Source organism: Rhipicephalus microplus, chromosome 2 (genome assembly GCF_043290135.1).
Source record: "Rhipicephalus microplus isolate Deutch F79 chromosome 2, USDA_Rmic, whole genome shotgun sequence".
In the NCBI taxonomy this organism is placed as follows: domain Eukaryota; kingdom Metazoa; phylum Arthropoda; class Arachnida; order Ixodida; family Ixodidae; genus Rhipicephalus; species Rhipicephalus microplus.
In genome coordinates, this window is record NC_134701.1 from 91,499,124 (window position 1) to 91,526,836 (window position 27,713).

Genomic DNA, 27,713 nt, shown 5'->3' on the forward strand with positions numbered 1-27,713 from the left:
TTCAGCAGTTAAGCAGTAGTAAAAATATGTATCACCATACTTTATACTCGCATACAAGCGAAGATCGTTGAATAAATCGCATGTTCTGGCGCGAAAGGTTCAAAAGAAATGTTAGTCTCTGTCTTGAGTATATCTTATAGCAGATGGTCGAAGAGTCACAATGTAATATTGGTTGAACGTGGTTTATCAGACCTTAGAACTCTGTATGACTTTCACCGTTAAAACGAACTTCTGCCTAGTGAAAGTTATCGTCCTTACCCACTCCGGCAAGTTCTGTTCTGGCGGGTACACGTATGACTACCGCTGCAGCATTGATCTCGTCGCCAAGCCAAGCTAGAGCGCTCGCGGCCGACATTCCTGCCCAATATCCCAGAGTGCCAAAGCCTTGACAAATATCGCGACACGTTTTCCCATGCGCAGACATTATTGACTGTAAAAGCGCCTTCGAGTGATATTGGTATAGTAGCAGCGCTTAGTTTCTAAATCATGTTAGTGCGAAACGAAAAAAAAAAGGTGAGTAAGTGGCGGGGGGCGGGAGTTCCGCAAGAAATTACGAAGAGGCCTGAACCCCCCTCCCCTTTTGGCTACGCCACTACGCGATTGCTTCGGGCGATAGCATATTAAAGTAAAGTTGTTTCACTCAGTCACTGACTTATAGCGATGTGTAATTAATTTTTACAGATTTGCTTTGATGCAATCTGCTAAGGTCATTTTTTAGCAGATGCCACTAAAACCTGTGACGTCACGGTGACCTGGTGGGGCAACCCGGAAGGGGCTTCGTCAACTGTCTAATCTGTACGCGCTTTCTCTGTCTGAGATAGGCGTCTTTTCGCAGCATAGTTTGATATACTGAAAGGCCTGGTAGTTTACTAATAGAGGGACAATCAATCAATCAATCAATCAATCAATCAATCAATCAATCAATCAATCAATCAATCAATCAATCAATCAATCAATCAATCAATCAATCAACCAATGAAATCAATCAATCAATCAATCAATTTATTTAATGTGTGTCTCGGAGCAACCACAAGGTCTTTGTGCAGGTGCGCGCAAAAATAAAGCAAGAAAAATGAGCAGTGCAGTACAGGCTTCAAGAAAAAAAATCAAAGAGCGAAAATGCACAGACAAAAAAAGAATTTGCACACTGTGAAAGAAGTATGTTACGACTATGCAAAGCTGTCGTAACATAGTTTATGACAGTGAAATGGCTGCGGACTATGAGAAACGTCACGATAAAGAAAGTAAGCAGTATAGAGACGCTATTTTGTGTGCGGTAGAATGTTGGAATAATAATAATAATAATAATAATAATAATAATAATAATAATAATAATAATAATAATAATAATGTCTGGGGTTTTAGGTCCCGAAACCGCGGTATTATTATGAGGCCCGCCGTAGTGAAGGGTTAAGGAATCTGGTGAGCACTGCACACGGGCCTCTGATACGGTGAGAGTAGTTTTGCTGTTTAGTGTTTTCTCTTTTCAGAGAGAGAGAGAGACGAGGAAGGCAGGGAAGTTGACCGGATGTACGTACGTTTTTGATGTAGCTGCTTACTTCCGTTAGCGTCGCTTCCTGTTGTGCTTTACAGGGTATAATTTCAGCAAGCGACGCGTAGGTAAATCAGGGAAGCAAACAAAGATGAAGCGCTGCTGATCGTACTGGTTTAAATGAAACGGCGTGTCGCTTATTGGTTTAGGGGTAAAGATTATTGCACATCTATAGCGGGCACAGTTGGGAGAATTGGTGCGAATTCATGTTTGAGAAAAGCGCGAAGCACACAGGCACAGATGAGCTCAAGCGTAATGCGTCAAAAAACGACAGAGAATTCTGGAACCAAACATGTCTGTTTCTTTTTTCTTGTTTTTGTTCTAAAAGCATAAAAGGACACGCACGCGGCTATAAGTCTACCCGATGAAATGCAGTCACTTGATGTAAAGCGGGTGAATGTCAGGTTGCTGTCATTTCACAGGCTCGCGTACTCTGGCGGCATGTCGTTACTTCTAGTGTTAATAAAAGATACTTGATGGTGGTTGTACGCTGCATCTCCATCGTTTGTCGCTCATAAAGTCTACCTCAATAAATGTCTCGTATACCTTCTCGTTGACCAAACGATCTCACGTTTGAGAAAGAGAACAAAGAAACAGCAATACAAGCACAATCTTTACACCTATTCACCAAGCTGAACTACTGGCAATAGTCCTTGCATTGCGTAAAGTGCCGCAAGATCTATCAGCGGTGATTGTTCCAACAGACTGTCTCTCGGTCTGTACTGCCTTAAGCTCACTAACTTTTTCGCGTACCTTAGAAACTTTCTACTCGCTCATTCCTACACATGTGCGACTCGTCCGACTAGTTTGGGTACCAGGCCATAGAGGTTTAGCTCTGAATGAGCATGCAGATGCACTAGCTGTATATTCTCTTGATTGTCCTGTTTTACCTATTTTGCCTACTTCGGAATATATCACAGCAGCACGCTTTGAAAAAACGCACAACGGCCAATAACTTTGAAAAATCCCCTTCGTATCAGACTTCCCACAGCTAAAGTTTCCTTGGAAGAACAAGTGGTGTTCATCAAGAAAGGAAGAAATAGTGATTACCAGGCTGCGTTGTCGAGTCCCCTCATTGAACTTTTACCTTCACAGGTCGGGTCTGGCACAGTCGCCTTTGTGCCTTTATTGTAGTGAGAGGGAATCTTTGGAGCACTTCTTTTTGTCATGCCGAAAATTCAAAACTCAAAGGGAACATCTACTAGAAGAACCCCTACGAAAGTTGGGCTTAAACTTGACACTTCCGGTGATTCTTTCATTTTGCGCAGTCGCATTTGGATTTAGCCACAGGAGCGTTTATACCGCTGTTACAAATTTCTTACGAGAATCTAAAAGAATGGAATGCTAAAAATAAGTAACCTCAGTTGTTTTATGTATAATTTTTTCTTTTTTGTATGTTTATTATGTTTTCTTTTCAAGGTTTCTTTAGAAATTTAACACAGTTTTATTATTACCTATATTACCTAATTAATCCAACCCTCTCTTTCAAGAAATAAATTAATTTAAAAAGCAAGGCACCGTCCCATTCATGGCCTATCCCCCTAGGTGGGTTGCGCCAAGGTGTTGAGGAACCAACCAATAAACCTAACAGCGCTTTTCTGGCTCGAGGCCTAGAACTTCAATTTGCAAGCCAAGTCAGAAGCTTGTCGAGCTTCTCAATGGATGGCTGAGTCAGTGTGCAGAGCTTTGCGTTTCACTCGAGTAACTGTTTGCTTGAATTCTTAGGTGTCTAAGCGCGCATCAACGAATTGGAATTCCAGCTGCTTCACTATTGTTCTAAAAAAAAAGAAAGATAGAGAGAGAGTCCAGGATTTTTAGCCGAAGAAATTCGGTGTTTGCTGGGAAAAATATCAATATTAACGCCCAGCACGTACTCCCGGGAAAAGGCGTGGATTTCTCGACTCGTCGCGCTGACGGTGTCGCATCCCACGCTGCAGTGTCGCCCATACATAGCCTGCACTACATGTACGTACTTCATTCGTTCCCGTCAGCTGAAGTTTAAAATCGCGAGATGGGAATGACGAATAAGTCGCGTCAGCGCGTGTCCGGAAACTAATTTCGACACGACGACGGCAAACGGGGCGCGTTTCGCGGAACCCGACAGGGTGTACTTTTGCTTCGAGCTGCGCTTCTCTGTGCGTTTCGCTGTCGTGCGCCGTTCGTGTGCAGCTGCTCGCGTGGCGCCGCGCGACTCGCCTGGTACTACACCTCGCTGAGGCAGCTGCTCCTTTGCAAGCATTGCGCAACGCGGGTTCATTTCCTCCTCCATTGCGTGGTATTTGGAGAACGAACGGCTGGGAGACAACGGAAACAGGGTCGAGAAAGTCGTGCTACTGCTAACTGGCGGCGACTTAAGAGCGTTCCCTAACTACTCACGTGCAACACCTTAGTGCGAGTGTCATTAGGTTCACAATGCTGTCGTGGCTGTAATGTGTCCCTCGGGAGACGTGACGTCGGCGCACGTTTTGGCGGACGGACGAAGCGAGAGTCGTGCGCCTCGTTACGGCGAAGGTGAGGTGTACGCCGGTTCTACGTGACTGTGGCTCTAAAGGTGGCGGAAGCACAGCTTGAGGCGAGACATTGCGGGTCTAGGCGGCGCCCGCCTGCAGTTTTTGCGTCTATCCTGCATGCAAAGACCGCAGTCGAGGGATATTGTAACGTGTGTTTGTCTCCGCTAGCCTTAATGAGCTGAACAGCAGGTTGCCTGAAAAAAAAAAAAAATGTGGCTGACGAAACACCATCTAACGTATCTTGTACGCGAGCGAAAATCTTCAAACAAAGCAAAATTTATATGCAAGGATAACCTGCACGTATTTTCGGCATCACCACCAACAGGTGCAATGAAGGTGGACTTCAAGAAAGACAACTACGCTCGGATATAACTCAACGAAAGAGCGGCTTTTTTCCGGTCTAAGGACCCCCCGCCTTCAACCAATGGAATCGCGGTCGCTATGTGACACGCTGCTTCGAGATTCACCTCTTGAGCGCTGTGCAAGGTGTTCGGCCGCGACATCATAATGGCACAACGACGCCGTTGGCTGAAAGGGAGATCCTTTGACGGAGAAAGTCCGCTTTTTTGTTGAGTGTTATCGGAATATAGAAGTCCAGGCATACAATAGAAGTAATGGAACATATAATCTGTATATGAAAATGTAATGGTCGAAATGCAACAAAATTACGATACCTCCTCCATGCATAACAAACAGTGTTAAATGAAGAGCAGTGATGAAACTTTAAGCGTGCGCAGGACTCCTCTTAGGGTGGCGGGGGGAGGGGGGGGGCATGGTTTATCGCAGCACTCCATTCCTGTTAAGGCCTGGTATGGGGCAGAAACGCCTACCGGATTGATTGTGTGGTAGGTCGTAGAAGTATGCACAGCCAGATGAGGTTGGACAAGAAAGAAATGGGACGCGGATTCTGGCTTGACATTTCAGTCTTTGATGCATCTCGACTTATTAAGATGTCGAGTCGTCTTGGCGATATATAGTCCGAGGGACCCTCGGGTTTTTCCTTCGTATTCTCTTTCTTATTTTTCTATTTCTCTCTCTCTTCTAACGCAGTACGCTCGATTTACATGTTCACAGTGCAGTTACTGGTGGTAGGAAACTATGGCACTGGTTGTTGTAAAATTGCGTAAACGTGTGTATTAAATGCAACTAAAACGAGTCCTTGAAAAAAAAAAAGATTGGTAATTTCTTTCTCTCTTTTTCGGGAAATGACAGTTTTACTGCGTGTTGTAGTTAATGAAATATTACCGAGGTATACTAAGGCGTCTAATTTTTTTTTACTACTTTGTTGTTAGAATGGGTAGTCAACGGTACATATAATAGCGAACATTATATTTATCGCATCGCACTTTCTTCTAGGAGGATTGCTCCTATATGGTATGACGCTCTGCACTTCACGTCCGTAGCAACTTACCACGAATATTTCCACTAATTATTAATTGGTCTTTTAATTGACGTTTTGCATTCACCGTACTTTTTGTTGTATTTTTTGTTTTGCTCGTGTTTTATCTTTATTTGTAGCCATGACAATGTTTCTCTTTCAAAATCTTAACCCACAAACTGCTGCTCCTAAATCCTAAATTTTACTTCTCACATGTACACTGTTTCACGTTAGAAAGAAACTCAAGGAACGATCGATTATTCCGCTGTTTCTGGCAGGTCGGGTTAATGATGGTGTGTCGAGCTGAGGTTGTCCCGTGAAAGAATCGCTGACCCGCCAGGTCAGCTGCGTCCAACGGCGGCAATTTGTGAGTTGGAATACGGCCGAGGTCAAACCCGTGGAAACCGTGCCACGGGCGTCGTTTCCTTATTCCGGCACGTGTGCAAGGCACCGTTCACGAATCGCGCCTTTGTCGGAACTCTCGGCTCGCTTTCTCTTTTGTTCTCTGTTAGCTTGCGGCGAAAGCGTCGCTCCGCTGTAAGAGGACGCGGATGCGATTACCAGTCACAGGGGTCGTATTTTGATGGAGTAAAATTTATTGGACTTCGGTGTGCGTTAAAAACACCCAGCTGCTCTTAAATCAGTCTAGCAACAATCTGCATGGTAATCGTACTTTATTTGGGCACACTAAACTGCACAATTTGATGTATTAATTACGCGAAGGTTCTGCAATTTTCTTCTTGTCTAAGTACAGACGCCGCAACCTGCAAACGAACCCACTGCCTCGCATTTATCTGCAGAACTGCATAGTTATATGCCCGGGAATATAAATTTGAAGGCTGAAATTAATATTTGTATTTATGTGTGGTGGTGTTATTCAAAGGGGGTGAACTGTGCAGTTCGGTTCGGAAGTAATTCTTCATCTGCAACAAGGCTATAGGTTGTGAAATATTCTTCATGTACTGTTTTTACTTTATTTTTACTTGCGTAGGAATTGGTCTTGTAATTAGTTCGTCACTGTGTCGTCCTTCCCGCTTGGGGGAGCATATTGGCTTGCACTATGAATGAATATTGCATCATTAAGACGTTTAAGTATTAGTTGTGTTTCTATTTTGCATTATAGGTACAAAGGACAATCCTCAACACACACCCCGTGCACGCACGCACGTACACGCGCGCGCGCACACACACACACACATACACACCGAGAGAGACAGAGACAAAGTGAGAGTGAGAAATATATATATAAAATACGGGAGAGAAGTGTATACCTAAGGGCTCGTATTTCCGTGTTTTAAGACAATATTAATGAGATATAACAGACAGTAATGCCAAGGAATGTACAGGGGAAGTTATTAGAACCAATGGAATGTAGATAAGAAGGAAGAAGAAAGAAAAGTGGATGAAAAAATTACCAGCTGTGAGCAGGAATCGAACCTACGACCTTCGAATAACGCGTTCGACGCTCTAACCACTGAGCTATCACAGCGGCCGTCCCTCCATCCACTTTTTGGGGTTTATATGTGAATTTAGAAGTAGGAGTGACAGTCAGCGCCATCTATAAGCCAAACAACTAGTGTGAAAACACTATATATATATATAAATATATATATATATATATATATATATATATATATATATATATATATATATATATATATATATATATATATATATATATATATATATATAGAGAGAGAGAGAGAGAGAGAGAGAGATGTCGACAGTTTTTTAAGGTCTGAAATGTACCACAGCTTCCAAGTTCAGTTAGGCAAGCTGCGCGAGATTCTACGCGACAGTTTCTTAGCGGCTCCTAATACTTTTCTAGTAGTTTTCTGTTTCATAGTAAAAGTCAGAATGGCCCCACCGCGGTGGTCTAGTGGTTAAGGTACTCGGCTGCTGGTCGTGGGATCGAATCCCGGCTGCGGCGGCTGTATTTCCGATGGAGGCGGAAATGTTGTAGGCCCGTGTGTTCAGATTTGGGTGCACGTTAAGGAACCCCAGGGGGTCGAGTTTCCGAGCCCTCCACTACGGTGTCTCTCATAATCATATCGTGGTTTTGGGACGTTCAACCCCACAAATGATCATCATCATCACCACCATCATCATCCTTAAAAGTAAAAATGTATCAGTTAGACAGGGATGTTCCATAACACGGTTATGTGCACGACAGATATGCAATAATGCGCTGCAGTCGGTTGCATCTTAACGAGAAATGGAAGCTCCACCGTCAGAACCTTCGCATGCTTCTCATTCATCCGTTTGCAATAGCCGTCGGATGAGGTTTTCCTTCGAGTCATGCGTACACATTCTTTTCTGTGCTAATCTAATTACCACGCATATCGACAACTTGAGGTTCGTTGCTGGTAAAAAAAAGAAGAGCTTCGGGTAAGCAGTGATGTCAGAATATTTGATGAAATTTGCATGGCTTTCTCAGCACTTTTTTTGTAAATATAGTGACGCGAACATGTGCCTGTATGGATACACCAACTTACTGAATCAAGAGAAATGTGCTGATGTCATTAAAATGAGCAAATGTGATGGGTTGTCTCCAATGCAATTTATATGAGTTCAGATAATAAGCACCTGTAGCGCTTGCGTGTACAGGTTCAATAAACTTTCCTTTGCAAATGGAACGTGTGTGCGTTGGAGGCGGAAATGTTGTAGGCCCGTGTGCTCAGATTTGGGTGCACGTTAAAGAACCCCAGGTGGTCTAAATTTCCGGAGTCCTCCACTACGGCGTCTCTCATAATCATGTAGTGGTTTTGGGACGTTAAACCCCACATATCAATCAATTATCAACGTGTGTGCGCATTTACTTTGGACGGGCCAGTGATGGCTGTGGACGGATCTCGTGTTTCGCTGAGTTATCTTCAGGCGTCTGATCCGTTGTTGGTCACGCTCGCCGCGTCACGCTATAAAGCTTCATTTACAACAGCTGCCGAAATTTGTTTTTTTATGACTCATGTCACAAGTCGCGATTATAAATTACTTTATGTTCATTTTATGTCAGAGCAACTAATGCAAGCATTAATTTCGTAGAATTTACTCGTGAGGCCGCGTGACATTTCGACAGCGTATTCGCCGCCCTTAATATAACACTTTTTTTATGTATCCTCTGAGCCCACCATCGCGAGGTACCGCGTCTAAGAACAACACCATAGCGATATGATATGGGTGTTTCAGGTTCCTATATATGTTTACTTCCGAGGCGCTTTAACTTCACTTTGTTCACGTGAACCCATATCACGCTATGTGGCGAAGACAGCAAAATCGTGACGCTAGAATGGGCCGAGGCGCTATGCTTACGCGCGTCGGTGCTCACTTCTATTTTTCAATGACGTCAAGACGATCTTTTAAAGGCAGTAGCGTGAATAAAACTTCCTGTTGGGCTAGTTGGTGTTGTATCCCAGATGTCATATTCTTTAGCGCATTGAGGAAGAAAGAACTAGCTTGGAAGAGATGAAGGCAGTGCACAGGGCAAGCGCTAAACATCAACTGACTTTATTTCGCAAAAGAATGGCCCCGTATCTGCATGTTACACAGAAAATGTCGTCGAAAGACGATAGTCTTGCGTCTGAAGAGAAAGAACGAAACATTTATTTGATGTTCTGCGCAAGAAAATCGGTGAATGGTATTCTGTAGGCGCTGCGTTAGAGTGCCTCGAGCGTGGAGCGGAGGCGAACGAGCGCATCAAGTCACGTACCAAGTGAGACATGAGTGCCATCTGGCAGTTATCTTGGAAAACGAAGCGTGCGGCTCTGAGACGGGCGTGCGCACCCGTCTCAGAGGTGATAAGATGTAAAACGCAATGCGACGGGCAGGTGCCACCACCGTGTCGTCTTAGCAAAGCGTTGGAAACACTTGCCTTTTCGTGCAAGCGTTGCATGGTCAGCGCAGCGTGATAAACGCTGTGGTCCTTAGAATTACTTATGTATGTCTTTTCTAGCAAAAGACGCACATACAGAATATATACGTGTTATGTTACCTCAAATATGTGCAATAATTGCTTTTTAATTGACAATCTGCCCCGCCGCGGTGGTCTAATGGCTAAGGTACTCGTCTGCTGACCCGCAGGGCGTGGGTTCGAATCCCGGCTGTGGCGGCTGCATTTCCAATGGAGGCGGAAATGTTGTAGGCCCGTGTGCTCAGATTTGGGTGCACGTTAAAGAACCCCAGGTGGTCTGAATTTCCGGAGCCCTCCACTACGGCGTCTCTCATAATCATATAGTGGTTTTGGGACGTTAAACCCCACATATCAATCAATTAATTGACAATCACAGAAGTATGAACGCTGAATTTTGAGCAATATTGGTGGGTGCTGCGAAGGGGGTCGGCCGTTTGGAGTATCGTTTGGCCACTTTAGTGCCGTTTAGGGTACCGTTAAGGGCGAACAAACAGACAAATGTACAGACAGACAGACCAAATTTTTGCGTCAAAGGTCCCCCCAAAAGACCGTCGTCTTTAACACCAGGGAAATGACAGGCCACTTGAAGCGCATGTGCAGCAGCGTAAATAGATTTTTTTGGTTTGTGTGTGTGCCCTTTTTTCGCCCCCTATATGTGAAAATAACTAAAAAGAAAAAGGGGGTAGCCCATACCACCAGGAGGTATAGCGGGCTCAAGCCAATCTAACATAAACGAAGAGGGGGAATTTCCCAAGTTCTTTTTTTAGAGAGCCAATTAGTTAAAAAAACAATGACAAAAGTAAAACCTAATGAGCGCGGCATGAAAATGCAATAAATAAACCAGTTAGCTTCTCAGGAATTACCAGGTCGACATGCAGCAACTGTGTATTTCCTTAACTTCAGTGTTTGGGGTGCATGCGTGCGCGCGCGCGCGTGTGTGTGTGCGTGCGTGTGTGTGTGTGTTACTTCATGTTTATTTAAAGTGCGTTGTCGTTGAATGCGGAAAGTCCAAACAAAATGAAGAAGTGGGATGCGAGCCAGTGGTCCTGAGGATGGGCTAAACGTTGACGAGGATGGTAGCAGTTGCCTCTCTGATGTTGAAGCCCATTTCTTCACCAGGAGCAGTGTAGCCAGGCACGTCGGGCTTTCGTTCCAATCAGTGATGCTACAAGAAACCTTGAGCAGTCTGTTTGCCGCTGCGAACTTAGACAAGACGCCATTTGAAATAGTGACAAGCTTTTCAAAAAAAAAAAAAAGGGGGGGGGGGAAGGGGGAGCAGGGAAAGGTACTCGTGCAAGTGTTGCGGATGCTATGGTTCGTGTACTTAGGGAAAATGGAGCAGTGATGCTATCGTTATCAGTCGCAGATGTTTTCACCCACCTTTGTTGGCATAACTGCGACTATAATCGAGAGCATTCACGCAAAAGTTATGATAGACTACGATTGTAAGGGAGGTGATTTGGGGTATGAAGCGACGTCCTGATAAAGTGTTGGTAGCTAATGCGTGTCACGTGGATGTAATGGAAACAGAGTTGCACATGACATTCACTAACTGAAGTAGATACGCAGGAAATTTTTTATTGGTCAGTAGCCCACAATAATGCGCGGGTAGTGTTGTATCACTGTTGTGCACACGTAAATGGGTCACAATGTGTTGTGTGTTTAGGCATTCATTGAAGTAATGTTGTTCGCTCAAGCAAGGTGCATCACACATACACCTGTCCGATGCAGGTATATTAAATCGATGAAGATAACACTGGAAGTGTCCATGACCAGACAATTAGTGCATTAAGCTTTTAGGAGGGGGGGGGGACGATTGAGGAATTTTGTACGGACTTGTGATCCAATTAAATAGCGTTTTGTCAGGTCCCTCAGTCGGCCAATGGGTGTGCCAATATCAATTCAAGATCTTATGAAACTGAGTCCGTATTGACCGAATTGATATTTTGACTAAACGAAGCCCGATCTCCCTCCTGATACAGCTGCTGCGTCAGCTAGTTAATTTCCCAAAATTCCCTTATGACCAGGTACATAATACAGTTTTATAATTTTGCCTGACGAGATTATACTGTTAAGAAGCAGCTTGATGTTTCAAATTTTTTCATCGTTATCAGTGAGACATGAATGTTTTATTAGAAGCGATAGGCAGTCTGTGTAAATGTGGGCGGGCGTGTTAAAGTTATTTGTAAAACCGAAATGGAGTGCTTCTTGGAATGCAATTACTTCCGTGTCGTATGCGCTTGAAGCGTTGCGGATCTAAAATTTCCTGACAGTTATGATTCTTCCATCCTTTGTCAAAGCAATATATGCCGCTCCCGTCGCGTATGACGCGCCTCAGTCGTCAATGTATACGTGAAAGAATTTTGTTTTGAAAATAACCGCTTCTTGTGATGGTAAGAGTTTAGTGAAACTAAATTTATACTTTTTACAGGGGGGATGAGCCCACGGACTGCATGGATATAGTATGTCAGCCGGTTTTAATGTTTTTACACCATAGTAAGTTACGTTCAGAAGTATGAATAAGGAAAATTCTGCAGATAGTCTGTCCAACTATATAGTGGTAACGGAGGCGCTTTAGCGAGAATCTGTAGGGATAACGTACGTTTGGTGTAAAATTCACCTATTAAAGAAATTAAGACAGTTCGCTGAACTGATAAAACTTGCGCCCTAATGAATTTTGATGGGAACATAGACCACCATACTGGAGATGCATATGTGAGAGAGGGCAGTATCATATGACGGTAGAGTCGTCTAATGAGTGTACTGCTTAGTGAACGGTGCGTTTTAACAAATGCGAGAAGGTGGGACGCGGATACTTCAGCTTTTCCTTTAATGTTATCAATGTGGGCATGGAAAAATAAAGAGGGGTCAAATAATACGCCTAGAATCTTAATTTCTTTGTTGGGTTTGAGAAAAACGCCATCCATGCGGACAGATGGGCGGCGTTTTGATGTATACCCATGTGTCTGTTGTTAAAGAACACGAAGAAGGACTTCTCGGCGCTTACTGTAGCTTTTTGTTCTCGTGCCCACCCGGATACTGAAGCCGGGACATGCTCAGCCTTTGGTTGTAACCGGAGTCTTGATATATCTGTGATGGCAAGGATGGTATTGTCCGCGTGCACCTGTATGTGTGCGCCGGGTGGCATGGGGCGATTGAGTAAGCTGTGCATTACTATGTTCCACAGTAGCGGACTTATAGGGGATTCCTGCGGGCTGCCAATGGTTGTGTAAACTGTCTCTTGTGCGACATTGGTTTGAACACTTAAGGTGCGGTTCGATAAAAATGATTTGAGTAGGCAGTACATGTTTTGTGGACACCTGTGCATGCGTAAAGAGTTGAAGACTGCAGGATGCCAAACGCTATCGAATGGTCCTACAAAATCAAGAGATATCAATATGGTAGGAAGTTTGGATGCCTTATACGCAGCCAATTTGCTTCGTAGTGTGTACAGTGCTAAAGTAGCAGTTTTATTATGCGTAAAACTGTATTGATTGTTGTGAACAAGATGATTATTGTGCAGGAAATTATGCAGATGAGCATTTAGGAGTCTTTCCAATACTTTACTGAAGACAGAGTTCATTACTATTGGTCTATATGCCTTTGGCAAATTGAGCGGACGACCTGGCTTTGGTATAAATATTACTTTTCCTGTTCTCTAAGCCTGCGGGAAGTGTTCGATTCTTAAGGCGGTATTGAATATAAAATAGAAAAATTGAGGATAGTATTGAAATAATCCTTTAATGAATGGGTAGGTTAATCCGTCGTGTCCAGGAGCAGAGTGTGAATCGCCCTGTTTCATCGCACACTCTATCTCAGATGTTGTAAAAGGAAAATAAGAGCTATGCCACGGGTAAGGACTAACCACATTGTCACGCATGATGATAGTGTGGTGCATGTTGTCTTCAGAACAGCTGTCCACTACTACCAATGCATCGAGTAGGAGCCGGGCGGACTCCATTACGGAAGTTGTGCGAGTACCGTTAGGTAAATCTAGAGGAGGAAGAAAAGTTACTTGGTGGTGTTCTTGAAATGGTGTTTTGAAAACATCACCATATAAACATTTCTTAGTAAGAAAGTCACAAATGTCTTTATGAAACGATGATTTTGCTTTCCTGATTTCATCCTTGTAGGTGGAGAATGCGTCAACGTACAATTTGCGATACATGTCTCGAAGGAGGGGGTCGGCTGTTCGCTGATATGTCGTCGCATAGCGCGAACACGCTTACGTTCGATAGTCAATTCTGGTGTCCACCAACCATTAACTGATTTACTACGCGATGTTATGCGTCGTGAGTAACGTTGGCTTAAAGCGGAGTACATGGCATAAAACTTGTCTATAACCATGTATAGGGCTTCAGGTGACCCAATGTTGCAGCCGAGTATCTTTGTGAACCAAGTGTCGTCCTTTATTTGTTAAGAATTTTCGCTCTTCCTAGATTAGTTAATCGTTCAGCACTGCTGGTATGTGTTTGCGAGAACGAGAATCCCATGTAGCTGTGGTCCGAGAGGGTAGGAATTTGGAGAACCTTGCAATGGTAACCATCGCGAGTGAGGTCATGCGAAACCATGGTTAAATCTATCCATGAATCTGCATACGGAGTTGTGAAAGTTGGAGGGGAGTCGGGGTTGTTCAATATGACTAAGTCATTCGCCGTCACGAATTGGACTACTTGAGAGCCGCGAACATCCCCTATAATCGGCCCCCACATTCTATGCTTAGAATTGAAATCTCCGGCAATGATGATAGTACAACCTGTGATTAATGAAACTATACTTTGCAACTCATCTAGAACTGGATCAATAGGTCTTTGCGGCGGGGCATATACAGCTATCAGTATTAATGTTTGGTTACGGCTTTCACACTTTACTGCAACAACCAAATCTGTTACGTGTTATGGAAATAAGTCAAAATTAGTGTTGTGTACTAGAAGCATGACGCGAGGATCGGTGCGTGGAACTTTGTTATGGTGTGTGGTATGCCTTGAACAGTGCCTGTTTGGATGGGCGGGCCACATATGAAGGCGAAATCGCGATGTTGTCAATTGCGTCATGTATTCTATCAATAATTTTGTGGCATCACGTGTAGGTCCAGATTAGCCTATAAGAATTTAAGAATTTCAAGTTATTGCTGTGAGTCTCATGATAGTTCTGATTAATTTTAAATGAGAAGCGCGACGCCTTCCCTGAAACGAAAATGCGAAAAACTGCAAGGAGCCTTTTTTCATGCATTGCAGTGTGACCCGCGACACAAGGAAATATCTTGAGGAAAGAAATATCGTGCAATGTTGTGGGATGTGTAGTTACTTGTAAGTGTGTGCTATCTGGTGTAATTTTGTGTATGAATATGCCATGATTGGAAGAATAGCGGCAAAAGCAGCGACCTCCATGTGGTCCATAAAATTGAGTCGAAAAGGATGCGCGCACTAATGTAGGAAACCGTGAATAACACTGCACGTTATAAAGGCCGCTGCGTCTCTTTTTGATGTGCACGCCTCTTAGACTATCCACAGTTCGGTCTGGCTCTCATGCGGACGACACGTTCTTGTAATATAGGACACATTTCGTGTCCAGTTGGATGAGAACTGGGTCTTGCGACCTTTTGGCATTCGTTGCAAACAATTCCTGGGTCGTTCATTCTAATCCATGCTTCGCCAAGATGTGTTCCCGTGCACTTCGTACACACCACTTTTTCAGGTTCGTTGGCGACAGGGCAAGATGTTCTTGTATGGCCGTATGTCGCACAATATGTGCACAATGGCACATGAAAGTCCTCACTCACGCTACATGCAGTCCAACCGAGCATAACTCGTCCCTGAGCAAGCAGTGAGTGACAGGTGGAAGGATCCACTTCGAACACATGTGTGAAGTTGCCCGATCGCTCCTTGTACGATACCGCTACTCGGCATGTGGTCGGGTCTAAATGTAGGTTCGGGTTGCGCATGTTCAGTTGAGAGATGATGTTGGCGGCTGGAATATCGGAGTCTATGCACCGGTGAGTTTGACGCGAGGTTTTCTCTTTTGGGGCAAACGGACTGATAATGTCATGCTTGTGATTGCTTTCTTTTCAAGTGCATTCTTTAACCTTGTAATAGAGTTATGGTCGTTTGTTAATATTGTTAATCCATGACGTGTCTTCCTGATAGTCGGTTCGTCAATGTTTTCCTTTATGGGGTGAATGTTCGACTTAATAATCTTCGTGACCTCATTGGCAGGATTGGTAGACGGAATGAGTGGTGTTAGAAACATATGTTCATGCTCTCGCCTTATGGTGTGTGTCACAGAACGAGCGCTAAAAAAGAGCGCATCGCCAAATCCTTGCGACAACGGTGTTATGCCAGCGAGTCCTCGTCAAACGACCGTGCCTCTGAAAAAGGCAATCTGGGTCAAGGCCAGCCCACAGTCTGCCTGGCGCGATCACCTCGACGGCGTGAACACGCGCGGCGCTCCTCTGGCCCACGTGCAGTGAGTCAGTTGCGCACGTGACAGCGAGCCGGCGTCCTCGTGTCAGGTGGTCTGACGCATGGCGCGGCGGCCCCATTGGCGGAATCTGCCCGGACGACCAGCGGCGCTTCTGATTGGACATTTTGGTTGGACCCGGTGTAAATAAAAGAAGCCCTGCGGCGCGTCGCGATCGGCAGTCCTACGAGAGAGGGGTCCCCATGTCGGAGAGCCGACATGTGTGTGAGTCAGCGGTCTTAGGCGAAAGGCTGACCTATGTGTTAGAGAGGAGATCTCGGCTCTTCGAGTCTCTGTCGGCCCCAGTGCCGAAATTGTAACGCCTCTGTATATATGCTGTACATAAACCTTGTTTAACTCACCGTCGTCTCGTCCGCTCGTCTTATCAGCTCTGCGCAGAAGCAGTCGCGAGCTGATAAACATACGCTACCAAACGGCTGGTGACCTTCCCGGCGGAGTTGGAAGCAGTGGCGCCATCGGGACCGGGTTGGCGTCGCCGTCTTTCGCAACAGTGGTGGCTTCGGCGGGATCGGTCCGTCGTTCTCAACAGTGGTTGGCAGCTGCGGGATCGGCCGGCGTCAGCGACATCGATGCGGTGAGTGCCTGATGTTTTCCCTTCAGTTCACCAGACTGCTCTAGCTCAGGTTGTAGTAGTTTAGAGAAGGGCTGTGTGAAGCATTAGAGTGAGCTTTGATCGTTTCAAGCAAAGTCAAAGTGCTTTGAAACCAAAGTTAATGCGGAGGGGGTAAACACGGGAGAGTGAAAAATTGCTTGCGCGTCTTGCTAGTTGACTTATAGTGGGTACGGCAAGTAAATTGTTAACAGGGGCAAACAGCAAGAGGCTAGTGTGAACGATGGAGAACCTTAAAGTGAAGGAACTCATCGAAATTTGTGAGGAACTCGGCATTACTTTGGGCCGTGCGAAACGAAAGCAAGCGATCCTTGAGATCATGAAGGATGAGGGAGTGTCGGCTGAGGAAGTCGATGAGGCCTGGGTGGATATTAAAGCACGCCGTGAGGAGGCTGAAAGGCGAGAAGTAGAAGCTCGCGAAGAAGCTGAAAGGCGCGAAGCTCGCGAAGAGGCTGAAAGGCGCGAAGCTCGCGAACGTGAAGAAGCTGAAAGGCGCGAAGCTCGCGAACGTGAACAAGCTGAAAGGCGCGAAGCTCGCGAAGAAGCTGAAAGGCGCGAAGCTCGCGAACGTGAAGAAGCTGAAAGGCGCGAGCGTCGCGAGGAGGCCGAGAGACAGGAGCGCCTTGAGATGAAACGACTAGAATTGGCAATCCTACAGTGTTCGCAGGCGCCTAGCGCAGCTTCTCCGACGATTCAGGTCAGCGGTATTAGAATTCGGGATCAACTGCCACCGTTCGTAGTAGGCGAGGACATGGCGAAGTATCTCGTCAAGTTTGAACACGTCTGTGAGCGAAATGCTTTGGAGCAGTCTCTTTGGGCGCGGAACCTGCTAGCTCTTCTTCCCGGCGAAGTGTCCGACGCGATAACTTGCTTGTCGAGGGAAGCGTTTGAGAGCTATGACGAGGTTAAGGAAGTGCTCTTGAGACGTTATAAGTTGTCACCCGAGGCTTTCAGGCAAAGGTTCCGGTATGCTAGAAAGGGGAATGAGTCACACGTTGACTTCGCGTTTCGTCTTAAAGCCGATTTGATTGAATGGCTCAAGGGCGAAGGGGTTTATGACGACCGCGATAAAGTGGTGGAATGCGTGGCATTGGAGCAATTCTACCGCTGCATCGAGGAGGATGTCAAACTTTGGCTGCAGGACAGACTTGGGGACGTACAGTTAAACAAGGCAGCTGAGTTAGCTGAGGAGTATTATACTCGCCGAAAGTTGCATAGCAGGGCAGCGCGTGTTGAAAAGGATGAAAGGAAAGAGGGCTTTTCAAGGAAACCTGATCAACGGAAACCCGCTCCGCACCGTAATTTCAAGAAGGACCCGTCTCTTACGAAGGACAGTGTAGGGGAAGGGCAAACAGAAGCGGAGAAATCGAGTGAGGTTTCTACCACACAGGCATTAGAACCGGAAAACAAACGGAAGCCGCTAATCTGCTACAACTGTAAAAAGGAAGGGCACATCGCGAGAAACTGTCAGGAAAAGTTTGCCTTCGCAACGATCCGAGAATCAGAAAAAAACATGCGGTTGTTGGAGCCGTATCTCCAAGAAATTAGGGTCAATGAGAAAACGTGCCGAGCACTTAGAGACTCAGCGGCAACCATGGACGTTGTCCATCCTTCATTGGTGTCTCCGGACGACTTTACAGGAGAATGCGCGTGGATCAGGCAAGTCGCCGAGGAGCAGAGTGTTCGCTTACCAATCGCCACCGTTGTCATTGAAGGCCCGTTCGGTAAGCTTTGCACCGAAGCGGCTGTGTCTGCCGCGCTGAATGGTCGTTTTTCTTATCTTTTCTCCAACAACTCGGAGCAGCTTCTCAAAGAGCAGGGCAAATCGTTCTTCCCCAACTTAGCGTGCATGGCTCCCACGCGATCGCAAGCGCGAAAGCTTTCGCGGAAGCTTGACTTGGTTCCATGCGGTGAACTCTCAAGTGACCTTGTCGGCGGGTCGACGGAACCCCAGAAAGGAAATTTTCCGCATGAGTCATGTGAGCAGTCACGCGAGCGGCCCGTCGCGGGAGCGGCCGGCGCGGTATGCGCTGGGGGAGACGACGTGGCGCCATTGAGTCAGAGCGAGAGGGTTGCAACGCTCTCGCCTGTAGCGGAAAGTTGGAGCGAGCTGCCGAGAGTTGATCGAGAGACGCTCATTCGAGGGCAGAGTGAGGATCTCTCGATTGAAGCGCTAGTGGAAAGCCAAATTGAAGCGCTCGTGGAAAGCCAGAAAAACGCGGCAAAAGTGCTGTCGAAGGAGCACTACGAGAAATCGGGGAAGAAGCGCGCTTTTGAAGCTGATAATCAGGTAATGCGGCTGCAGCCACCCAAAAGGAACAAGCTTGAGGTTGATTGGGAAGGGCCCGCCACAGTATTATCGAAGCCTTGCGATACAACTCATGAGGTGCAAGTAGGAAGGCGGCAGAACAAAATTTACAACTTGATGAAACCCAATGTTCAACATCAAGCGGTCGTAAATCTGTTGTTGAATGCTTCAAAGGAAGAGGAAGCAGAAATTTTGAGTTCTAGTGAGATAATCGAAAGGGGATCGAAAGTAATTTGGGAGCAGATAAACCTAGAGCCTAGCTTAAGTGAAGGAGGACCTGAGAAAGAGGACCTGAGAAAGATTGGTTCCGAGTTTGAAGACGTGTTTTCGGACCGCCCCGGAAACATGAGGGTGATCGAACACGATATCGAGCGAAGCGGTGAGGAGTCAATCAGTAGCAAGCCGTATCGTTGTTCCCCTGTGCAACGTCGCAAGTGTGAGCCGCTCTTGGTGCCGCATAGGTATCGTCGCCTAAAAGTGGCCGGTTACTGAGGTGGAGCATGTTGCTCCACAGCGCAACTTTGACGTTCGCTAAAGAAAAAAAAAAAAGGGAAACGTAAACGCTAATGCAGGTGCATTGAGCAGTGCGTTCCAGCTAGTAACTTCTCAACCTTTCGGTTTCTCGCTGGCGATTCGGGGCAAAATTTTGACCTCATCACGACCTGGGCTGAGCGCTCTCGTTCAGAGTGATCTAAAGGGGCCAACTTTATGTGGTATTCTAATTCGTTACGTTGTTGTACGTGGAAAAAAAATTGAGTTGTCATTTTAAGAGTCTTGTGTCCCACATGTGCCTCTTGATGTAGAGGGAACAAAATTCCGATAGACACGTAGATAGGTATATGTTGTACTATACTTTGTCTGGTGTTCTGTCGGGTGACCGAAGGCACTTGCGTGTGTCGTGTGTTGTCTGTTGTCGATCCGTTCTTGGCAAGTTGCAGAACCATCGACAAGTGCTGAAACCGAAGATGGTCAGAAGAGACGAGTGAAGCTGGTCAGCAAGTTGTGGCGACAAGCCAGTGGGGCTGGGATCCGTCGTCAAAATGGGATGTGTTCCCGGAACAGTCTGGAGCTGTAGTCTCCCCATGGCCCTGGAGGCGAACCTGGAGGGACCTGGCGAACGAGCGCACCTGACATCCGAGCCCCGTGGAAGCAGCTCGTCTTTCCGGTGCATTGTCTGGCGGCGGGGGTGCTGTTATGCCAGCGAGTCCTCGTCAAACGACCGTGCCTCTGAAAAAGGCAATCTGGGTCAAGGCCAGCCCACAGTCTGCCTGGCGCGATCACCTCGACGGCGTGAACACGCGCGGCGCTCCTCTGGCCCACGTGCAGTGAGTCAGTTGCGCACGTGACAGCGAGCCGGCGTCCTCGTGTCAGGTGGTCTGACGCATGGCGCGGCGGCCCCATTGGCGGAATCTGCCCGGACGACCAGCGGCGCTTCTGATTGGACATTTTGGTTGGACCCGGTGTAAATAAAAGAAGCCCTGCGGCGCGTCGCGATCGGCAGTCCTACGAGAGAGGGGTCCCCATGTCGGAGAGCCGACATGTGTGTGAGTCAGCGGTCTTAGGCGAAAGGCTGACCTATGTGTTAGAGAGGAGATCTCGGCTCTTCGAGTCTCTGTCGGCCCCAGTGCCGAAATTGTAACGCCTCTGTATATATGCTGTACATAAACCTTGTTTAACTCACCGTCGTCTCGTCCGCTCGTCTTATCAGCTCTGCGCAGAAGCAGTCGCGAGCTGATAAACATACGCTACCAAACGGCTGGTGACCTTCCCGGCGGAGTTGGAAGCAGTGGCGCCATCGGGACCGGGTTGGCGTCGCCGTCTTTCGCAACAGTGGTGGCTTCGGCGGGATCGGTCCGTCGTTCTCAACAACGGGCGGCAGAAACGCCGCGAGGTAAAAAGAAAAAAAAGAAAGCCAACATCCAGGGCTCCCGGGCGCGCGCTCTCCCCGCAGAAGCACGGCTTCGCAGACGATCCTCCTCACCCCACATCGGCGGCCCAGCAAGACCGCGATTTTTCTAGAACGAAGGAGGCGGGGTCAGACCGAGTGAATCATCCTCCGGAGAGGGCAGTCGAACCGTCTCGTGCCTCTCCCCAGCCTTCGCTGCGTATCGCGCCGACGAAATGACGAGAAACATCTGGAAAGTCGCGCGCAAGGTATTTAACCGAGCAGCCGAGACGAGAAATGAGGAGGTGACGGAAGTTAACGCCAGAGCGCGTAGGAATTCCGCCGTGGAGTCGGCGAAGGTTCTGCCCGTAGTGACAGAACAGGAGGAGACGGAAGTGAGCGCCAGAGTGCGTAGAGAGTCCGCCGTGTAGTCGGCGAAGTTTTTGGTCCGTAGGGACGGCTCGAGCTACAGGCAAGAGCGTGGGTTTACCGCTATCGAGCGAAGACGCGGGCAACAGCTGCGTGTGTGAAGCCGACGGATTTCCGGCGAAGAAGTTTGAAGCTTGGAGAGTGGCCATTTGAGGACGCGAGGTTTCCTGGAAGAGAAACTTCGAGAACTACGGAACGACAACAACGCTGGACTTTGAGTGAGTGATTCTCGGAAGAGTATCATTCAGACTTTTCTTCCAAGGACTTTGGACTGAATAGGTTTTCTATCTCTTTAGTCCTTAAGTGTCTTGGTTGTTCAATGCATGCGACTGCATTGTAGTGCGTATTGTTGTCTGTGTCAGTTGTTTTGAGTGTGGCTGATTGTTCTGTGTAGTACGTTGTCTGATTGGTGACGTATTGTATGTAACTATTGTGGAGTGTGCATTTTTGTGTATTATTTTCGATCTGCCATTATTGAGAATATAATTTGTTTGTTTATCAACTCTCGGCTCTGACTTGTTCTTTGGGCCACAGCCGGCGTCCGCTGGCGCACCAATAAGGACCACTTCTAAATTGTCCACGCTTTCGTGGTGAGGTTCGGGGGGCCGATACTTCGGCTCTTGGAATTAGCCCGGCGATCGCCTCCCTAATAAACGGGACATGTGTGACAGTGTGCGTTGTGGGTTGGTCAGCGATTTCCGACCAGTGCGATGGCAGTACAGGGTGAATACAAGTCTCCGGCCAAACGGGCGGGACCGCGGTAAACGACGCGCCGTGCTCCGAGCGGCTTCCGCCGCATAAGTCGCGGCCGTTTGGGCAGCCTGAGAAGCAGAGTGTGTCGCACCGAAAGAGGCGGAACGTCTCGACAGGGCCAGCTGGTGACGAAGTTCGTCCATTCGGCCGCCTTGGTTCTCTGCAAGTGCTCGGATATCAGCACACTCCTGTACGATTTGTCGGAGCAAACCAATGATCTGAGACCTATGCTTATTAGTTACCTTAAATGAGACACCGAATAAAATATTGTGGATCTGTTTCTGATGTGCGGTCACGCCGTGGAAAGAAGCTCGCGCCATTTGATCACTTACGGCAGGCAGCCTCGCATTTTGCGCCATACCCGCTGCAGCAGGCAACTGAATGTCAGGGATGTCAGGGATTGCCGGAACGGAAACAACTGGCACATTCTACAACATCGAGCAGCGCCCTGTCACCATCCGGCGAAAACGCCGAAGTATCCGTTCGAGGCGAATCCCCCGGATCAGGGTGACTGCCTGCCATCGGAGGCTGTACAGAAACGGCCTGTGGCTCAGACATACCCGAGCGGGTATGAGCCAGCCATGTTGGAACCGGCAGCCGGCGGCCTATAGTACGACTGGTAATTGTGGCCAAATGGCCACTGAGAGAGCCTCGAGTCCGTGTCGAACGGAATCCCAAGGTGTTCGAAAGCAACCTTTGAATAAATTCAGAGAGCTGGAAGAGAGACTAGCCGACCTTTTGCAGCAAAACAGCAGAGCCTGTGCGCGTAAATCCTCTTCTTTTTCTTCCTCTCGTCGTGCGTGTGTGTTGGGGGGGGGGAATGGTTCAACCGTATTTTATGTACGTTCGTGCGTGTGTTTGTATGCGTGCGTGTATATATGTACGCAGTCAAAATGAAAACATTTGTGTTTGTGGGGGGGTTGAACCGCCTCCCCCCATCTTGTTTGTTTGTTTGTCCCTTTTTTTTATGTGGGCGCAACCCACCATGGGGGATCGGCCATGAAACGATCGGTGTCTGGCTATTTAAAAGGAAGTGTTCATAATTTTAAATGCTAATTTTTTAAAGAATGTGCTTGATTTTGATTTTTTAACGATGAATTTAGCATTCTATTCTTCTCGTCTCCCGAAGGAAATCGCAAACGGCTTCGCAAACACTCCTGTAGCTAAAACCCAGCACGGTAGCCCCAAAGGAAAGAAGAACCGGAAGGGATAAATTTAATCTCAACCTGTGAAGCGGTTTGTCCAGAAGTCTTTTCCTCTGATTGGTGAATAATCTGCACGTTAGAAAGAAATGATCAAGAGATTCACACTCATTGCAATGGAGGCATAAAGGTGACTGCACCAGACCAGACCTTTGTAGGTAAAAATTCAGTGAGGGAACTCGACATCGTATTTTGGTAACTGCGATGTTGGTCCTTCTGGAGGGACACCATCGATTCTTCTAACAATAATTCAGGTGAGGGAACTCAGAAACTGACAACGCAGACTCTGCGAAGTTGTCCGATACGACAAATTTTTCAAAACGTGCCGCAGTTACAAATGCCAACGCCGGCAAAATAGACATTATCGGACCATTACATGATAGAAGTGCGAGCGCATCTGCTTGTTCATTTAGAGGTATACATTTGTGTCCAGGTACCCATACCAAGCGAATAGTACGTATATGTCTTGGAATGAGGCAATGAAATATTTCCAATGAATTTGAAAAATTTGAAGCAGTTCAAGAGGAACAGACGGATAGGCTGTCTGTCAGAATGACGGCTTCTGATAGTGATAGGCGTAATTTCCGTAGAGCTAATATAATGGCAAGTAATTCCGCATTGATAAATCGGAGTAAAGTCCGGTAATCGAAGTGAAAAAGACCAATCTAAATTTAACGATGCAATTCTGTCACAGAACGAGCGCTAAACAAGAGCGCGCCGCCAAATACTTGCGACAACGGGCGGCAGAAACGCCGCGAGGTAAAAAGAAAAAAAAAGGAAAGCAAACATCCAGGGCTCCCGGGTGCGCGCTCTCCCCGCAGAAGCACGGCTTCGCAGACGATCCTCCTCACCCCACATCGGCGGCCCAGCAAGACCGCGATTTTTCTAGAACGAAGGAGGCGGGGTCAGACCGAGTGAATCATCCTCCGGAGAGGGCAGTCGAACCGTCTCGTGCCTCTCCCCAGCCTTCGCTGCGTATCGCGCCGACGAAATGACGAGAAATTTCTGGAAGGTGGCGCGGAAGGTATTTAATCGAGCGGCCGAGACGAGAAATCAGGAGAAGACGGAAAGTTAGCGCCGGAGCGCGTAGGAATTCCGCCGTGTAGTCGGCGAAGGTTCTGCCCGTAGTGACAGAACAGGAGGAGACGGAAGTGAGCGCCAGAGTGCGTAGAGATTCCGCCGTGTAGTCGGCGAAGTTTTTTGGTCCGTAGGGACGGCTCGAGCTACAGGCAAGAGCGTGGGTTTACCGCTATCGAGCGAAGACGCGGGCAACAGCTGCGTGTGTGAAGCCGACGGATTTCCGGCGAAGAAGTTTGAAGCTTGGAGAGTGGCCATTTGAGGACGCGAGGTTTCCTGGAAGAGAAACTTCGAGAGCTACGAACGACAACAACGCTGGACTTGGAGTGAGTGGTTCTCGGAAGAGTATCATTCAGACTTTTGTTCCAAGGACTTTGGACTGAATATGTTTTCTATCTCTTAGTCCTTAAGTATCTTGGTTGTTCAATGCATGCGACTGCATTGTAGTGCATATTGTTGTCTGTGTCCGTTGTTTTGAGTGTGGCCGATTGTACCGTGTAGTACGTTGTTTGATTGGTGACGTATTGAATGTAACTATTGTGGAGTGTGCATTTTTGTGTATTGTTTTCGATCTGCCATTTTTGAGAATATAATTTTGCTTGTTTATCAACTCTCGGCTCTGACTTGTTCTTTGGGCCACAACCGGCGTCTGCTGGCGCGCCAATAAGGACCACTTCTAAAATTGTCCATGCTTTCGTGGTGCGGTTCGGGGGGCCGATACTTCGGCTCTTGGAATTAGCCCGGCGATCGCCTCCCTAATTAACGGGACAGGTGTGACAAATTCCCACCCCTGCCTTTTCTTCGCAAACTGAAGCGGCAGTTGCGATCACTGCAGCCGTTTTTAATCTAAATAAATGGTCCTCCAAAATGCAATTCAAGTATCTACTGGGTAAATGTTTGCAATTATTTGGAAATAAGTCATCAAATTCTATTCGACTTGTTTGTGCAGTTGTGCTTATGATTAGTATCTCACGGAGCTGCACTTGTAATGTTTGCAATTGTGTCTGTGCGAAAGTGACTTGGGGACATCGTAATATTTGTCACTGATGGTCGAAAAATTGCGTCAGATGATTAGGAAAAATATATTGTGATCTCCTCAATGGCGATGCATAGAGTTTTAGAAATGTACGCACGATTAAGATGTTAAACAGAGTATAAAGAGAAGGCAGGCGTGTTTCTTTGTATGAAATAGTATCTGATACAAGTTTTCCAAGTCCAAGACATAATCCTAATGATTCGCGTTTTAAAAGAACCAGTGGTCGTAGTTTGTATGCAAGTGTACCAGAAAACAAGACGCAACCGAACTCAAATATCGGGCGAATATAAATGCAGTAAATCATGATGAGAACATCACGGTGTAAGCCTGAACGTTTGTTGCTGAATCTGCGAAGCATCCCCAGCGCACGAGTTCCTTTGGCAGCCATGTTTTCTATATGTGGACTCCAATTAAGTTTTTCAGTATAAGTGATCCCTAAATACTTAACGGATTCAACCTGCGGAATAACGTCTTGCCGGTAATGCAAAGCGATATGGACTGGAACACTCAGAGGAAAAACTACCATCGCACTTTTTTTGACATTCAGTGATAAGTTTACTTTTTCTAACCACGTTTCTGAAGCGTTCATATACGTCTGCAGACTTCGATAAAATGAATGTGCACCTGCAGCTGCAGAAAAAAAAAAAAACACGATATCATCGGCATACACTTACACTTGCACGTCCACCTGTACAGGAATAGTTCATAGTAAAATATTAAATAACAGTGGCGATAACACTGATCCTTGTGGGAGACCTCTAGTTTGTTTGTGCTTTAGAGATGACAAACCAGATTGAGAACAGTAAAATTCCCTGTCGTTTAAGAAGGAATTCACCCATGCTACAAAGTATTGTGGTAGACCGGCGTTTTTAAGGGAATTTATTAGTCGTGAATGTTCTACGCTGTCATAAGCTTTTGTGATGTCTAGGGTTACTAAGGCGGCATATTGTTTCTTATAACGAGCAAGCTGTATTCTACTTTCTAAATTGACATGAGCACACCAAATGGAGCAACCACCCCTGAAGCCAATTTGGCATGGGCTCAAGACCACGTTTTCATTCAACCAACTATCTATGCTAATGCGTAAGATCCTTTAAATTAGTTTTACCAGATTAGATGTAAATGCTATAGGCCTGATGTTATCTCTCGTAAACCCAGCGCCTTGTTTTTTTAATAAAGGAATTATCTTAGCGATTCTCCAATCAGGTGGAATCCATGAGTTTCTGATAGAGTGGTTAACCAATGTCAGGAGTTTCCGGGGTAAAACCTTATGGATGATTTTTATTGTCGAATTAGTTATGCCGTCAGGACCTGGCGCAGTATTGGGCAAGTTTCTTGCTACTTTTTCTAACTGAAAAGCCGTGATCTCCTCAAAACTGTCACTTATCTTGGAAGGTCGCGAATGGTTTGAGAAGGCAGACATAAAGCGACTTTCAAGTCCTTTGGCAATATCTTCGAGAAAACTAGACAGTTCACTTGGAGTAGAAACCACTGATTCAATGTTGTTGGGTGAAGGTATAAGTTTTTTGGTTCTGAGGAAATTAAAGAGGGATTTCCTGTTGCTGGGTTTTGACAGATACTCAGAACGCTGACTGTCATAGCTGTCTTTCGCAGCGGCAACTGTTCTCTTAAAAATGGCAGCCGCGTATTTGTAGTCGCTCCAAATTCTAAGGCATTGGTTTTAAAGTAGTTTACGCCTCGCAGCTCTTCTTAGTCTGTAATCGCGTGCACAAGTTGAATTCCACCAAGAATTAGAAGGACCTTTGATAGTTCCCTTTACGTTTACGCTGAAGTTCGATTTATTTACTGATTCTTTTATCACGTTACTCAAATTCATGGCCGTTTGCTCTTCACTTTCAACTATTCGGTGTGACCAGGCGGCCCGTAATGATTTTTCAAATGTACTAAAATTTATGAGTTATTCAGTGGCTGATTACCGAGATCACCGGACATACAATCTCAAAATATATAGGCAAGTGGTCACTACTTGTACCCAAGTTCAGGGTAGACCATGTAGAGATAGTGAGGTTAGGACTGTAGAAAGTAAGGTCAATCGTGGATCGAGACCGACTACTAACAAAAGTGGGTGTTCGTGTGTTGATACATGTTAGGTGATACTGTGAAACCAGATCCCACAAACGCTTCCCACTCATATCGGTTCTGAAACCCCACGATGTATGGTGAGAATTGAAGTCACCCCCCAATACTATTTGCTTTCTACATGACGAAATTACAGAATTAAGTACAGAAATATCTTGAACACCCGCTGCAAAATAAGAATTCACCAACGAAAAAGCGGGGCATCCCGGAAGAGAAATATCTAACGCTAAAATTTCATTTTCTGAATCCATTACTTGACCTGTAATTTTAACTCGATGAGCAATTTTTGAAGTAATAAATACGGCTAAGCCGCCACCCCTAAAGGGTCGGTCTAACCTAAAGATGCGGTAATTTTTTATATAAAAACTCTTTTCTTGTGAAAGCCAAGTTTCTTGCAAAAGAATTGCATCAGGAACATATTGATGACAAAGGTAGTATAAATCAGTTGTTGCCGAAAAAATTGATCGGCAGTTCGACTGTAATATT

At 46.3% G+C, this 27,713-nt stretch overlaps 1 protein-coding gene and 1 non-coding gene across 2 annotated transcripts in view; one reads left to right on the forward strand and one right to left on the reverse strand.

Moving 5' to 3' along the window:
* The window catches only part of LOC119170801 (transient receptor potential cation channel subfamily M member-like 2), a 257,355-nt gene that overhangs the window by 25,060 nt on the left and 204,582 nt on the right, over positions 1-27,713 (forward strand). The gene's annotated exons all lie outside the window — the stretch shown is intronic.
* Positions 6,857-6,929, reverse strand: TRNAT-CGU (transfer RNA threonine (anticodon CGU)). The gene has a single exon. It is a non-coding gene; the product is annotated as a tRNA-Thr (tRNA).